Genomic DNA, 16,364 nt, shown 5'->3' on the forward strand with positions numbered 1-16,364 from the left:
TTGCAAGACGTTAATGAAATGTCAGGCACTGTATTAAGTGACTCTGATTCAATAAACATTCTCTCAAGGAATGGGAATGGTTTGAATAACACGATAAAGAGAAAAAATGTGCTTTTGCACTTAAGGCATTTAAAGACGGATGTTGCATTATTTCAAGAGACACATTTGATTGAGACTGAAGCAGAAAAAGTATGCAAGGGTGGGGGTGGTCAAGTCTTTCATTCCTCTTACTCAACAGCATCTTGTGGTGTTTTGATTTCAATAAGGAAACATTTTCCGGGAAAGGTATTACATTCAAAAGCAGATAAGGAAGGCAGATTGATCTCTGCATGCATGCATTTTCAGAAAACTGAAATTACAATATGTAATATTTACGCCCCAATTATGAATAGTGGTCCTTTCTTCAGCAAAGTTGGTAGACACTTGCTTGACACGAAGGGGGAAAATATAATTTTAGGAGGCAATTTCAATGTTACCCTTGACCCTGTTATGGATAGGAGTAGCCTAAGGCTTAGCGATGGCAAAAAGAAAGACAGGGATATGTTGGGCCTGCTTATGAAAGACTTCGGGTTATCAGATGTATGGAGACTGGAACACCCCACAGACAGGGAATACGCTTTTCATTCAGGGGCACATGACAATTACTCTAGGATAGATAATATTATGACTTCTGGAAAGGTCACAGAACATTTTAAGAAATGTAGCATTGAAAGTATAATAATCTCAGATCATGCCCCCATTAAGTTGTGTTTAGCTTTACATTTTGCAATGGACAGAACAACGAGTTTGGAGAAAGAATACTGCAATCCTGAAGAATGATATTTTGAGGGAGTATTTGGTTAAAGAAGCACTGGAATACCTCAAACATAATTTGAATGATGAGGTGGATCTTGACATGATATGGGAAGGTTTTAAATGTGTTATTAGAGGTGTAGTCATGAGACTATAAGGGATTCAGAGGAAAGAAAAAGATAAAGAGCTGTTACCACTAAGCACAAAGGTGAAGGATTTGGAAAAAGATGTTCAACAGATGCTGGCAAAAGACAAAAGCTTTAAAAAATGAAATATGATTTCAACAAAAACCTTAGTGAAAAAGCTGAACATGCTCTTTTTAGGGTATGATGTAATTATTACGACGGTGGAGAAAAGTGTGGTCGAATACTGGCTCATTGTTTGTGTGTGAGAGCAGAAGAAAGAGCGATTGGACAGGGAGATTGTGTGTCATATAATTCTCAGGAAAATAATGATGTCTTTAGAGAATATTATGAAAATCTATACAAAGAGACACAAATCCCTAATTCTATACAGATAAACAAATATCTGCTGAATCAGTCGCTAGAATGCTTATCTGTGGAGGAAAACATTGAATTGGAGGAAACTTTTGAATTGGAAAGAGAGATAACGATGGATGAGATAAGAAGAGCTGTGTTTGGATTGAATGTAGGGAAGTGTCCGGGTCTGAATGGTTTGCCTGCTGGGTTTTACAGAGAAATGACTTTAGAAGTTTTGAGTTTGCTTAAAGACACCTTTAGGCATTGTAGGAACAAAGGCAGACTAGCTCCCACACTTAGACATGCTACAATCTCATTCATTTTAAAGCCTGGAAGACCCCCTCTAAATTTGGGCAGCTATAGACCGATCAGTCTGATTAATTTAGATTGTAAAATAATTTCAAAGATCCTGGCATACCGGATAGAGAATGCATTAACAAAGTTAATTCACCCAAATCAAGCTGGGTTTATCAAAGGAAGAATCTCAGCTACAAACATGAGGAAACTCTTACTAACAATATCAGGAATAGAATATGTGGCCCTGTCTTTGGATGCAGAAAAGCCATTTGATCGAGTAAGATGGGAATATCTATTTACGACAATGGAAATAATGAAATTTGGTCCCGAATTCATGAGTTGGGTGAAATTGCTCTACTCGAGCCCATCGACAGAGTTGATATCCAAATTCGAATTACATTGTGGTACAAGACAAGGTTGTCCATTGTCACCCTTATTTTTGTGATCCCCTTGTAACCACTGACAGTGGCTATTAGATCTGAGCAGGGGATTGCAATAGTTAATTTTAATGGAATAACACAAAAATGTTGGCTTTATGCAGATGACTGTCTCCTTGTAGTACATGATTTATCAACATCCGTTCCTGTCTTAATGAAGCTTATTGAGGAATTCAGTGAGATCTCAAACTACAAAGTTAGAAGCCTTGCCATGCTCAGATTTATGTAATAGTTATTTGCTGAAAAACCTGGGTTTCAAGCGGTGCACAGAGAAAATGAAATATTTGGGCATATGGATTACAAAAGACCTGGATGATATGATGAAAGTTCTGAGGTTGTCACTGGATAAATTGGCCACAGATCACCAACGGTGGGACTCCCTAAACTTGTCAATGGGAGGAAGGGAAAATGCAATCAAGATGCCAGCAGCTCCTGAAGTAATGTATGTCATGAGCATGATTGCACTTCCAGTTCAGAAGTCCTTGTTAAAAGAGCTTGACTCTATGGTCCAATCATTCCTCTGGGAATACAAAAAGCCAAGATTGAAGCTCTGGAAATTGAAACTCCAGAATGAAAAAGGGTGTTTGAGTATCCCAAATTTTGAAAAATACCATCAGGCTTGCACAGCAAGACAATTCCTACAATTCATTGGAGAAGAATTAGATGATTGTGGTGTCGCTGAGACTGGTTTGGCTAGCCCGTTACATCCATCAGCTCTCCTGTCCACAACAAGCAAAGGATGGGGCACCAGGTCTACAATGACTGACTTCTTGAGATTAACCTGGCATGGAATAGCCTCCTCCCTCAATATGTCACCAGGATTGATGGGCTCTTCATCAATTTGGTATAATCCTGTGATCAAAATCGACAATAAAACTATATACTTCCCTGACTGGTTCATGGGACGGATTAAGACAATAGATAACCTATTTGAAAAAGGTTCATGGCCATCTTTTCAAGGATTAAAGGCAAAATTTGACATTAGATGTTGTCGATTTGGAGAATAAAGGAAACTCAGAACTGCTGTGAACCTGGAAGAACTTGACTTATCCGATATTTGGAACTTGATGAAATCCATAGCAGGTCAAGATCATATGGATTCAAAGCTATATAATTTACTACATGCATCTTCAAAAAGAAATTACCAATTGTTGGAATCCTGGTTGTTATGTCTGGAGGAAGAGATGACACCTCAGTGATGGGAAGCACTATGCATACATATCCCAAGGATGTCTATGAACATTGGTGAACGAACAAAACAAGTTAACATTTTAAACATAGTCTTCTGGACTCCAGATCGCTTATATAGCCAAGGGCTAAATCTAACTGATGCATGCTGGGGATGTTGTCACTTGAGAGGTACTCTTGAACATATGCTCTGAAAATGTCACAGAGTAAGATGTTTTTGGTCTGGGAACACGGATGTGTTGAACAAGGTGCTGAACGACGATAGAGAATTTAGTTTTGAAACAATGATTCTGGGAGAAGATACAGATCTGGAAGATCTGCCATATCATCAAACATCTTAGATTTTGAAGGCATCGCTGACAGCAAACAAGGAATGTACTCAATATGCAATATTGAAAGAGTTATGTTGAACTTGCAAAAAGAGGAAAGTTGTTCGATAAACTCTGGAGCGGTTTTCTAAATATGGGTTAAAAAAGACTCTTAGAAAATGAATAAGACGAGAGACCACTCCAACTTAAGATAAGTCTAAATTATTTTTAAATATTTATATGGGTTTTTTAATTATATATTTCATACATTGCAGTCCTTGCCATTTGGTGGTTGTCTCAGGTTTTATGCTGAATTGTTTAATTTATATGTATGGTTTCTCTTTTTCACTTCATAAGCATAAGATATTGAGATGTCATAATGGCATTTTATGTATTGCTTTTTTTAAAAATACAAAGAAATCAGTTTAATTTTTTGTTTTTTGCACTTGTCAAACTAATGAAACAATCTCTGGGGAGGTGAGGGGTGATGAGGATGGAATGGGATATGGCCTTAAAAAGCCAAAAAACAGCAGGTTTTTCCCCCCGATGTCTGGGAACAATGCGGGGCAGTACTCGATGTTCGTGAGCATATTAGTTATTCGGGGGCATCTATACTTGTTTGTGCTTACAGGGTTGGTGGAAAGCAGTTTCTGGATGGCTTCTAACTTTGGCGCCACTGAATGAAACTGCATGAAATTTTGGAAATTCATTCTAGACCTGACTCTGAATGGTTCTGAAAATTGTGCTGCTGTTTTGTCAAGAGGGAACAAAATTAGAAGTGGGGTTCCAACATGTGATGCCATTTGACAAATCTGCACATCAGTTTGCATAAAGATTGTAGAGCTAGATATGAATGTTTTTGCCAAGTTTGGTGGGAGTTTCTCAAGAGGGAGCAACATTAGACGGGTGTCTGAACCTTTTTAGATGGCTTATAACTTGAAAATGTCTGGAAAACATATTTTGGGTCATTTGGTGGTGGAAAGACAGGCTGGGAAGGGTGGGGGAGTGGAAAAAAGATGATATGGGGCTATTTTTGTAGGTTGAAAAAGGCCGGGCAGGTGCCGTAGCTGCCCGCAGAGTAGTTTGTGGGCAACATTCTGAACGGACAGCTTGGGAAAGACATTTGGGGTTATTTGATGGCTGAAAGAGGGCATAGAAATGGTAGGGAAGTGGAATGAAGGTCATGTAGATCTGTTTTTATAGGTGGAAAACGGGTTTGGAAATGCCACCGGATACGCAGTCAATTTTGGTATCCGCGGATATAATTTCGATTGCATGGGTGGGGGTGAGTTTCATTAGTTGACCGTGTATGATACGTACTTGTTATGCAGTTAATTGTGCTGTGGTTAGTAGCTTGATTCTGCGGGGGAATATGTGCACTGGGCGCAATAACTACAGTAGTAGTATGTGTATTGTAATTATAGGTAATGTAGTAGGAGCAAGGCCAGAATGATCATAGTAGCAATATGTGCAAAGTAATTGTCTGTAATGTAGTGGGAGTATAAAGTGTTTGTAATATGAGGTATTATGAAATTGATCCATTGGGAGAAAAAACGTACTGGATAAAAAAAACTAAATACAAATATTACAAATAGTTGCAGGTAAACAGTTTTGAGACACTTCTGTAAGTGCACTACACGTTCAAACATATAAGCATATTGTTACATATTGGTGTGCAATAACACATGCATTGGTCTACGGCACTCGCTTTACCCTTACATACCCCCCGTCTAGTATTGATGGCAGTTGGCACCTGTGATGGTGGGATTGCAAGGTGGCAGGGTGGAATGAGATGCTGGAGGTGTGATGTGCATCAGAAAATCTGAAAGGTTTCTTATGCACTGTGACTATTCAGCAAATGGAAACCACAGTGAGGGTGTGTGCAGACCCTCCTTTGAAGACCTCGTTCCTGCAATGAACATATGTACACGTCCATTGAATGTTATCCCAGGCCTATTGCACTTACCCCATTCTCATCGCCCTCCTCTTTTACCTACAAGCTGAACGTGTTTAGAGCAATGGTACTTCATAGGCTGAACTATTGCAACAGCCTTTTCTTTAATTTCTTCTGCGGCCCGCTCCAGGTAATTCGAATTAAGGCTGCCACATTTATCATTCGCCTAAAGACCAGGGAACGTATATTTGATCCTTGGTCTTCAACCTTTACTAGGTACCTGTAGCGCACCTAATGTCTACATTGCTATCTAACTTCATGTGTGATATGAATGGCATGCTTCAAGCTGTGTACTGCATCCTCTTCTGTTCTTTCTAGCTTATTGCTGACTGTGTATGTGCGAATTAGGAATGGTGGGCATCCAACAATGTGTACCTCAATGCCAATAAGCCTGAGATAATTTTTATTTGGCTCTTGCTACTGTTTTCCAAATTTCACTCCAGCTGTCCTCTTTGGGTCCTGTACCTGTGAAAAAAAACCTTGGTGTTATCTTTCACTCCACCCTGTCTGTATGTCCTTACTTTATGGACGTGTTGAAGAAGTTACACTACCAGCTGCAGCCACTAAGAGGTATTGTTGCTTTTGTCACTTTCCCCCAGAACCTCACTGTTGAAAGAGCTATAGTTTTGTCTAGGCTGAACTATTGTAACAGCCTCTTTGAAAATCTCATTGCCTCTACTTTACGACCTCTGCAACTTATCCAGACAGAACCTCTAAGACTTGTGCTTGGCCTTAACTGAAGGGATGATATATCTACTGTCCTGAAATCTTTACACTGACAGCAATTGGTAGCTGCAAGGATCAATTTCAACCACTAGTTGCAAGTTTGTCTTCTTAAGCATTTTTGTTGTTCAGGTGTTTACTCTTGCACCTCCAATTCTTTGAGGGTTAGGCGCCTTTGTAAGTATATAGGAAGGGGGTGGGACGGTTGATTTCTCTACTTGGGTGGTGAATTCCTCTGGAACAGATTCCATGCCTCTGAAACTAGAGCAGCAACACCTCAGGTTCTGCAAGTAATTGAAGAGTTTCTTTTATGCTTCTGCTTTTTCTGTGTCTCTCCCCTGCTAAATTTTGCATTCTGCTGCAATAACTGGTTACCTGACCACTGGTAAACGTTATGGGGACATGGTTTCCTTACCACCATTAGCTCCATGCACTATGTTGGGGCTCCCCATGCACTATGGACTGTATCTGCAAGAACGTGGTGCAATGCCTATTTGCAGTTACATATAACTGGGCACCCCGGCGTCACTTACTGGAGGTTCGTTATTGCACTCTCCCCTTGCATCCCCTGCCACGTCTGCTCACCTTTTCTGTTGCACTTGTGATACACATGACAGAAGGCTTAATAAGATCATTTATTCTGTTTCCTTCTGTTGTTCCCTTGCTTGTCAAGTTGCGCCTGGAAACACATGTGTAGAGGTGCGGTACAAATGACTTATTATATGAAATCTTTGTTGTTTTGTTCCCTGCTCCCACCACTGTTTTTTGGTCTTGTGCCGACATGTACATTTTCTGGGGGGCTTTGGGGACTTGACCAATAACGAAGAAATAAATGAATACAGTAAATGAAGTTTGGACATGCTGGAAAGTTGATACTATGCTAAGTGGCTGAAGATTGCAATAGACGAAGAGTGTATGTGCCATAGTGTTAGTCAACACTGAAATAACTAGTGAAGGAATTTGTAATGCCAATGTGCATTGTGAACTAGCGACTTTGCACATTTACATCTTACTGCACAGGACAATGAGGGGTGCGTGCATGAATGCAAAAATTGATATAATTGCGGGAATCGTTGTATACAGAAGCTGGTAAGCTTGCACTGCACTGTTCGTGTTTTTACACTTTTACGTGATGACTGCATTTGTATTTTTGTAAGTGTTATTCTTTGAAGTTGAGTGCAGCCTTAGTGGTTGGTTTAAGGATGAAATTGAAGATCCTTGTATTATCGACAAGGCTGTCCAGCGATGTCATCACTGCCATTTGCGATGTCATCTTTGATGTCCTGAGTGTTAGTCTTAGCAGTGCACAATGGTGGAGCGAGTAATGGTTGCTTAGCTTATCATAACTAGCGACTTTCGGAGGTTTTTTGGTTTTACTTGTAACCATAACGCCACTTTAGCAAAGATTTTTCATTAAATTTCATAAGTTTTTATTAGTGCAACATAACCATAATGTTCCTTTAACAAATTGTTTTCAGTGAATTTCATAGGTTTTTATTAGTGCAACTTAACCATAACCTATCTTTAACAAAATATTTTCAGTGAATATATATGTATACTAAATAATTAAGATACAAGGACAGGCACCTCAGGCCGAAAAGTTGCTATGGCAAGAAAGGGGTCTGAGCAACCTCACACTGACCTAATATGGAGGCAGGTCATCACAGGAAAGATGGTAATGCCTCAAGAGTTGCTAATGGTTGCTTTTGGTCAGGTGCACTACCCCTTGCATGTACTGAAGCAGCATATCACTGAGGACATACAGGAGGATTGGTATGTTACTAATATTGAAGAACTGTTGAATGTGTTTATTTTTAACGGTACCATTTGTCATATATATAATACTGGGCAAACATTGAGGATGCTGTGAGGCACATTACCACACCCCAGTGGGCGAGAACTACATATCATATTTGGCTGACACGGGAGAACGGTGCTGTAACAGGAAAGAGTAGGATAGCCCCTAAAGTGTCAGTGTGTATTCAGGGCAATATATATACATAAAACAAACACAATGGGGGGGGCCCACATTGAGATCAGTCTAAGTTACTGTCCTTATTTTGCTTTTCTTCTACAACAAATATTCTGTCCTCATATACAGAGTCACAGGTAAGAAATACCAAGGATATGTCTGAAAAACAATTTGACCATGTATTAGTGATAAAACAAACTATTCAAAAAGTAGGCCAAACAAGTTTTAACAATGAATTGTTCAAACAGAAAGAAAATATTTTTTTTTGGACATAAAGGACCAATTCAAAGAAGTTGTTACATTGTGCAATAAATACCAAAGATAAAAAAGAAAATAGATTAACAGGTGCAATTAAAATGATAATAGACAAGAGCACATCCAATTGTTATTCAAAAATGGACTCAATACCTAGTCCTACATTTTAGTCAAGATATCGATTACTAGAGGGTTCACTAGTTGTGTGTGTGTCATGATCAATGTACGATCATGTTTTGTGATCTGCCAACGTGCAGGGTTCTAAGCAAAAAGATTTGTATCAGTACTGCTGATCATAATGTTCAAATAGATGAGTACTGAAGGCATGTTTCGGCTGTTGCCATTGTTTTGGACATAGATTCAAAGCCTTCCTCAGGGCAAGACAGACCACAAAAGAGTCCTGAAACAGAGGGAGGCAGATGCATATAGTTGTCAATAAAGTGTTTTCCAGCATATACAGAAAAATCTTACCAAGAACATTTTTTAAATAAACTGGTATTGCTTGTTTAAGTTAAAAACATAAGGTGTCTACATGATACTCACCCTATATGTTAAACAGGGGTATGTGGACTAAGGAACCTTATATTATTGGTAACAGGTTGTCATCCTGGGAGCGCGAGGCCGAGTCTTGCATTTATAAAGTGCATGGATCAATGGTCCAGGATCATAGAACTAAAAGGACATAGAGAAAGTATGTGTGTCAGCCAAGGGGGTGAGGGGCATTTGTAAAAAACCTCAAAGCTGGTGAACACATAGTCTGCAGGTAAATCACAAATAAAGACATTGGTACCTTAAGGAGAAATTCCTCATAGAAGCGGTTTTCAGGTGGATGAAGTTATTTTTCTTCTAGTTGACATCAGTCAAGAGAAAATATGGGATAAAGGCTTCAAGAAGCAAGATTCTTATCTTGATAGCTGACTTGAAGTCTGTAGGGCACATTGAATGGTGATAGAAAAGGGAAAGGAAAAAAGGGGGGAAGGGAAAGAGAGGGGGAAAAGAAGGGGGAAAGAGGAAAAAAGAGAAAGAAAAAAAAGAAGGGGGAGAAAGCAGATGAGAACATGGTACCTGAGTTGCACAAATTGCAAATGAGACACATTGACCGGCTAAAGAAAGGAGGAAAAAAAGGTGGGGAGAGAAAGAGGAATAGAACAAAGAACGAGCCATACCTACCACTGTGTTTTCAGCTCTCCTCAAGTGAGAGCGGATTTAGAGACTGAGAGGTATTTTCAGACAAGAGTGGTAGATTAAAAAGCTCTGCGGTGATGAGCTGAATGGGAGCGCCGTGCGCGATGCAATGCGTGGTGTAGGAATCAGCCTGTAATCAAAAAGCAGGCATGATGGTCATATTATAAATCAACCTATCTTCCAACGAAGGGCAAGCGCGAGGCAAACTCACTGGGTGAAAAGCTTATCCCAAGTCCTGCGGTCAGGGATCACGGCAAAGCCGTTCTGTTAGGTGTCTGTGTGAGTATGCCGAATGAAGGCATCTGGTAGTCATGGTTAGGCATCTTGTCATGTCCCATGATACCACGGGGCAGGCAATACCATTACTGCAGCTGGGGGAGACAAAAAGCTTGTGTATAGAGACATGGGCGACTTCCTCGCTAGCTTATTAAGAACAGTGGCAAGAAAATTCCCTTCCAAGTGTGAATGAAACAGAAAATGAAAGAGCGGAGAAGTGGGAAGTACGCAGTATCTTCGTAAAAAGGAATGGTATACTCGGAATGGGGAGTAACCATCAGTGACGGGACGGAGACATTAGGATACTCCGTTCCCAAAGTGAGCGAAGCAGAGGTCGAATAGAATAATGAAAAAAGGGCACCGGCGCTGTGGCATGACTGGTGAGATAACACATAAGTAGGAGACACATAAGTAACTTGCTATGGACAGGCTGGAAACCCCATGCTACATGCGTGTGTTGACATGTAGGTGAGAGATGCACAAGTCACTAGCGTGCATAAGCTATACAACATGGTGTATGCTGTTGCTGAAAGAAATGAAGATCATGGATTTTGAAGTTGGAGAACTCGGTGTGTGAACAGAGACACCCGACTAAAGTTGTCCCTGGTAGGTGGCATACTGTGGTATTTGGAAAATGTCAGCATTCCAATGCAAGGGATCCCAAGTCCCTTGTGTGCCACGATCCAAAAAAGTCCCTTGTGTGCTACTGAGACAGTTGTATGGTGAACAAGATTAGAAAAGGGATTGCAGGCCTACACTTGGGTGGGCAGAAGGCTTTGCAAACCCTGCCTGGTAAAGTGCGGAGCGAGAGTCAGGATTCTCACACTATTGAGAGGTTTGCAGCCTCTTCATCTTGAAAAGTCCAGGAAAGGGTGTGAACAAGGGAAAATGTCCTAAGGGCATGTCTCATGTTGGGAAATGAAATTCTTCATTGAGTCCATGATGGAAAGAATCTTATCTATAGATCCACTGGGCTTCTTTTTGTAACAAGCTCATCGCAATGTTGGTTGAGATTACAACTGTATCCACCACCCACCACAGTATGTCATCAGCTGTGTGTTTTGCTTCAATAAAGTGATTGACGAGTGGTGCACTTGTGTTCTTGCATCTTATTCTCGACCGATGTTCACATATCCGTATGTGGATTGGTCTCAAAGTCTGACCCACATATCTTAGGCCACATGGGCATTCGATCACATATATAGCGTTTTTTGTTTTGCAGTTGGTAAGGCTCCTTAGGCTCCATGGTCGATCATTGATCATGAATTCGTTTGTCGTTTTTGTGAATTTACAAGAGGTGCAGTTTCCACATGGAAAATGCCCAATTGTTGTCCTTAGGTCCCATAGTCCCAGCCTTGGGGATGGACTAATGAACCTTGAGTGTACTAATTGGTCTCTTAGGTTTTTTGCTCGTTTGTACGCAAACCGAGGTATTGGTTCATTGGGTAAACTCAATCTGGTAAGCGACAAATGCTTGGTTATGGATTTTCGTATTTCAGACATTTGTGTCCCATGCGTAATCATGCAGGTTGTTCTGGTTTGCCCTTTGTCTCTCTCTTAATTTTCAGCAAGGAGGGCATCCCTATTGTAAAACCTAGCTCTTTTTCGTGACTTTGAAATCACATAATGTAGATAACCTCTTTCTGTTAACCTGTGGTCCAAATCAGCAGCATGTTCATAGAAATCCTGTACATCTGTGCAATTTCTTCTAATCCTGAGATGTTGTCCATATGGCAGGTTTTCCCGCAGATGTCTAGGGTGATCACTTGTAAAGTGTAAAAGAGTGTTTCTGTTACTCGGTTTTAGGAATAAATTGCATTTCAAAAAACTTTTAGGTCCAAAAAGTTGACCTTGTTGTTCCTGGACTCCATAGAGAATTGAATATTTCTATCCACTTTGTGTAACCACTGTAGGAAGTTATCCAAATCTGGCCCTGAGCCTTCCCATGTACAGAGAATGTCATCAATGCATCTTTTCCATTTTTTTATCCGGTTCTTGAAAGGGTTCTTTTCAGATAATATGTTGGTTTCTTCAAACTCTGCCATGAATAATATAGCCAGGCAAATGTAGCACCCATTGCTGTACCTTTGGATTGAAAGTAGAACTGCCCATCAAATTCAAAGTAGTTTTTAGATAGTGCCAGTGCTAGTAGTTCAGTTATAAAATTCTCAGGTACTCTGTTTTGTAAATTGAAGTATACTAGGTATCTGCGTATGCATTCTATAACTGATTCCTGTGGTATACTGGTGTAAAGTGAACAAATGTCGAAGGTTACTAGTAGATTGGTCTTGTCATTGAAATCAATTCCCTCAAAGGTTTGAATGGTTTGAGTGGTATCTCGCAGATATGTGTGTGTTTTTATACTCATAGGTTTGAGAAAGGAGTCTATGAATCTGCAGACAGGTTCTAGAATAGAACCACATCCGGAAACAATGGGACGTCTGGCTGGGTTTTCAAGATTTTTGTGAATTTTTGGGAGTGCATATATTGATGGTATTCTCCCTTGATTCGTGGTAAGGAAATCAAATTCTTTAGTATCTTTAATCCACTTTCGGTCCCTTGCATATATAGCCATTTCTGTGATTTCTGACAGAATGCTCTTAGTTGGATCCTGTTTGATTTTTTTTATAGCTATCTGTATCACATAGAAGAGTATGTACCATGGCTTTGTATTGTGTGGCGGTGAGGAGCACAATGCCCCCTCCCTTGTCAGCTGGTTTTATACCCAAGGCTCTATTTTTTGATAGCTCTAAAATAGCATTATTTTCTTCTTTTGTAACATTATGGGGGTAATTCATAGAATTCAGTGCACAAGTGGCGTACACGGCTGGCGCACAGTGTGCGCGTGGGAATCCCTGCGCCAGCCGCGTGTGCCAAAACCCATTTCCGCGCACAGCTCATTCATGGATTCCAGCTACCAAAACCATCCGTGGTGCACAGTGGCGCAGCGACCCTGCAGCAGCGCCAGTCATGCCCCCAAGAATGCCTCTCGCGCAGGGAAAAGCCATCAAAATCCCCAATCCAGCGCAAAGGGCTGCGCTAACCCTGTACCAGCATGGCAAGCGGGCTACGTGTATCACTGGAGTGCGCGGGAAGTACGTCACGTCATTTCAGCTGGGTACGTGCATTTCAGGGGTGTGCGGGAAGTTTCACACGCGATTCCATCAGGGTACGTGTATTTCAGGGGTGCGCGGGAAGTTCCACACGCAATTTCAGCAGGGTATGTGTATTTCAGGGGTGCGCGGGAAGTTCCACACGCGATTTCAGCAGGGTACGTGTATTTCGGGGTGCGCGGGAAGTTTCACACGCAATATCAACAGGGTACGTGTATTCCAGGGGTGCGCGGGAAGTTCCACACGCGAATGTCCAGGCTACGTGTATTTCGGGGTGCGCGGGAAGTTCCACACGCGAATGTCCTGGCTACGTGTATTTCGGGGTGCGCGGGATGTTCCACACGCGAATCTTCTGGCTACGTGTATTTCAGGATGCGCGGGAAGTTACACACGCAAATCTCCTGGCTACGTGTATCTTGGGGTGCGTGGGAAGTTTCACACGCAAAGTCAGCAGGGTACATGTATATCAGGGGTGCACGGGAAGTTACACATGCGAATCTCCTGTCTACGTGTATCTTGGGGTGCGTGGGAAGTTTCACACGCAAAGTCAGCAGGGTACATGTATATCAGGGGTGCGCGAGAAGTTCCACACGTGAATGTCCTGGCTACGTGCATTTCGGGGTGCGCGGGAAGTTTCACACGCAATATCAGCAGGGTACGTGCATATCAGGGGTGCGCGGAAAGTATCACACGCGATTCCATCAGGGTACGTGTATTACAGGGGTGCGCGGGGAGCACCACACGTGAATTGCACGTGTGGGTCCTCCCAGGTGTTCCCTCTACACCCTCCATGGCCCCTGCAGGTGGCTCACACCATAGGGGCCTACCCTGCACATGTCCTGCAGGCACCCCATCCACCATGGGAATGCCCCCCAGCCAACCCACATGTCAACTTGCACTACTGCCCACCAACGCATGTCCCCCTGCACCCCCAGCCACCAGGGGCACCCTCCACCAGGCCCCCACCCATGTCTCCCACCACCCCCACCCCCCAGCAGTGCAGGGGCAGCCTCCACCAGGCCCCCACCCATGTCCAACTCATGTCCCCACCACCCCCACCCCCCAGCACTGTGGGGCACCTGCCAGCAGGCCCCCACCCATGTCCAACTCATGTTCCCCACCACCCCCACCCCCCAGCAGTGCAGGGGCAGCCTCCACCAGGCCCCCACCCATGTCCAACTCATGTCCCCACCACCCCCACCCCAGCACTGTGGGGCACCTGCCAGCAGGCCCCCACCCATGTCCAACTCATGTTCCCCACCACCCCCACCCCCCAGCAGTGCAGGGGCAGCCTCCACCAGGCCCCCACCCATGTCTCCCACCACCCCCACCCCCCAGCACTGTGGGGCACCTGCCAACAGGCCCCCACCCATGTCCAACTCATGTTCCCCACCACCCCCACCCCCCAGCACTGTGGGGCACCTGCCAGCAGGCCCCCACCCATGTCCAATTCATGTTCCCCACCATCCCCACCCCCCAGCACTGTGGGGCACCTGCCTGCAGGCCCCCACCCATGTCCAACTCATGTTCCCCACCACCCCCACCCCCGAGCACTGTGGGGCACCCTCCACCAGGCCCCCACCCATGTTCCCCACCACCCCCACCCCCTAGCAGTGCAGGGGTACCCTCCACCAGGCCCCCACCCATGTCTCCCACCACCCCTACCCCCCAGCAGTGCAGGGGCACCCTCCACCAGGCCCCCACCCATGTCCAACTCATGTCCCCACCACCCCCACCCCCCAGCACTGTGGGGCACCTGCCAGCAGGCCCCCACCCATGTCCAACTCATGTTCCCCACCACCCCCACCCCCCAGCAGTGCAGGGGCACCCTCCACCAGGACCCCACCCATGTCTACCACCACCCCCACCCCCCAGCAGTGCAGGGGCAGCCTCCACCAGGCCCCCACCCATGTCCAACTCATGTCCCCACCACCCCCACCCCCCAGCACTGTGGGGCACCTGCCAGCAGGCCCCCACCCATGTCCAATTCATGTTCCCCACCACCCCCACCCCCCAGCAGTGCAGGTGCAGAGGCACCCTCCACCAGGCCCCCACCCATGTCTCCCACCACCCCCACCCCCCAGCAGTGCAGGGGCAGCCTCCACCAGGCCCCCACCCATGTCCAACTCATGTCCCCACCACCCCCAGCCCCCAGCACTGTGGGGCACCTGCCAGCAGGCCCCCACCCATGTCCAACTCATGTTCCCCACCACCCCCACCCCCCAGCACTGTGGGGCACCTGCCAGCAGGCCCCCACCCATGGCCAACTCATGTTCCCCACCACCCCCACCCCCCAGCACTGTGGGGCACCCTCCACCAGGCCCCCACCCATGTTCCCCACCACCCCCACCCCCCAGCAGTGCAAGGGCACCCTCCACCAGGCCCCCACCCATGTCTCCCACCACCCCCACCCCCCAGCAGTGCAGGGGCACCCTCCACCAGGCCCCCACCCATGTCCAACTCATGTCCCAGCCACCCCCACCCCCCAGCACTGTGGGGCACCTGCCAGCAGGCCCCCACCCATGTCCAACTCATTTCCCCACCACCCCCACCCCCCAGCAGTGCAGGGGCACCCTCCACCAGGCCCCCATCCATGTTCCCCACCACCCCCACCCCCCAGCAGTGCAGGGGCACCCTCCACCAGGCCCCCACCCATGTCTCCCACCACCCCCACCCCCCAGCAGTGCAGGGGCAGCCTCCACCAGGCCCCCACCCATGTCCAACTCATGTCCCCACCACCCCCACCCCCCAGCACTGTGTGGCACCTGCCAGCAGGCCCCCACCCATGTCCAACTCATGTTCCCCACCACCCCCACCCCCCAGCAGTGCAGGGGCAGCCTCCACCAGGCCCCCACCCATGTCCAACTCATGTCCCCACCACCCCCACCCCCCAGCACTGTGGGGCACCTGCCAGCAGGCCCCCACCCATGTCCAACTCATGTTCCCCACCACCCCCACCCCCCAGCAGTGCAGGGGCACCCTCCACCAGGCCCCCACCCATGTTCCCCACCACCCCAACCCCACAGCAGTGCAGGGGCACCCTCCACCAGGCCCCCACCCATGTCTCCCACCACCCCCACCCCCCAGCAGTGCAGGGGCAGCCTCCACCAGGCCCCCACCCATGTCCAACTCATGTCCCCACCACCCCCACCCCCCAGCAATGTGGGGCACCTGCCGGCAGGCCCCCACCCATGTCCAACTCATGTTCCCCACCACCCCCACCCCCCAGCAGTGCAGGGGCACCCTCCACCAGGCCCCCACCCATGTCTCCCACCACCCCCACCCCCCAGCAGTGCAGAGGCACCCTCCACCAGGCCCCCACGCATGTCTCCCACCACCCCACCCCCCAGCACTGTGGGGCACCTGCCAGCAGGCCCCCACCCAT

The sequence above is a fragment of the Ambystoma mexicanum genome, chromosome 4q (genome assembly GCF_040938575.1).
Source record: "Ambystoma mexicanum isolate Mex_15411 chromosome 4q, UKY_AmexF1_1, whole genome shotgun sequence".
In the NCBI taxonomy this organism is placed as follows: domain Eukaryota; kingdom Metazoa; phylum Chordata; class Amphibia; order Caudata; family Ambystomatidae; genus Ambystoma; species Ambystoma mexicanum.